Source organism: Dendronephthya gigantea, unplaced genomic scaffold, assembly GCF_004324835.1.
Source record: "Dendronephthya gigantea isolate DGI-Jeju-01 unplaced genomic scaffold, DenGig_1.0 000007F, whole genome shotgun sequence".
Taxonomy (NCBI): Eukaryota; Metazoa; Cnidaria; class Anthozoa; order Malacalcyonacea; family Nephtheidae; genus Dendronephthya; species Dendronephthya gigantea.
The window spans coordinates 3,030,360-3,031,649 of record NW_021163017.1 but is presented as its reverse complement, the minus strand read 5'-3'; positions in this window follow the sequence as shown (position 1 = coordinate 3,031,649).

The following is a 1,290-nucleotide window of genomic DNA, read 5'->3' as shown; positions in this document are numbered from 1 at the left end:
AACCGATGATGCACGACCTGGTACAGAACGAGATCTCTCTTCACCGGAAAATGACAAGGATTTATCAAATAAAACGGGTAGACAAAAGTTAAGTTTGGTGTTCGCAAAATATGGTGTGACAGCAGTTGTGTTTCATACTTTCATATCACTCACATCGCTTGGGTTATGTTATATTGCTGTTAGTAGGTAAGTGGTTAAGACCAATTCACTAAATTCACTTTAGTCATTTGCTCTATCCTACCAAACTAATCTGATTAGCGCTGTCATGTGGCACATATGCTAATAATAATATTTAAAGGGAAATGGTGGCCCCCAGCTCTTTGAAGATCATTAATGTCACCAAAAAATTTAAATCCTGTGGCTGTTGGGCAGATGAAAGTAATATTTACTGAAGTGCAGAGAGTTTCCTATTTTCCCTCCAAAAACATACAGGAACTAGCATTGTTTGTTCATGACTGTCATACATCATTTTGATTTGGTAGTTAATCTGGTCCTGTTATTGGTGGCATATCATCTTAAAGGTTGGGCATTATGCATGATTAGAGGCCCTTGGAACACCTTGCATTTTCAAAGTGCCTTAGGAAGGCATAAAATTTTCTCTGTATCTTAGGAAGTTTTACAATTTTGCATTAAATCTTTAGATGTAATTGAACTATAATGTTTTTAATATTTCTTCTATTTTTTTTTGTACAAGTGGCCTTGATATTCCTGGCTTCCTTATGAAGATTGGAGCAAGCGAGAGCTTCTCAACATCAGTTGCTGCGAAGGGTGCAAGCACATTTGTGATTGCATATGCCTGCCACAAGATGTTCATGCCTGTTAGAATCTTTATGACTGTTACTTGTACACCATTGATTGTTAATAGGCTGCAAAGACTTGGAATAGTAAAGGCAAGATAGTGTAAGACTGAGACATCAAGTAACTTTCTTGTTCTTGTAGTTAGTTTGATGTGGAGAACTTGTGAGAACTGACTAGTAGGTAGAATAAAATGAAATAATTTGATACCCACCAGTAGCATTTCATATGCAGAAGATTTGACCTATTGCACGAGAAAACTTGAGAGAACTATTTTTCTTCAAATTCATGGTTTAGGTATATAAGTGCTGCTAACATCTTCAATATTTCTTTTTGTTGCATGAAAGTGACACAGGCTAAAACTTATGTTTAAGCCTAAACGCCCAAACCTTAGGCGTATATATGTATGTTGCTTCGTAAAAGTTGGCAAACACGCTTTATATTTCATGATTTTCATCCCATTTCTCCCCTCATTTTTTAGTTGCATTAAGACAA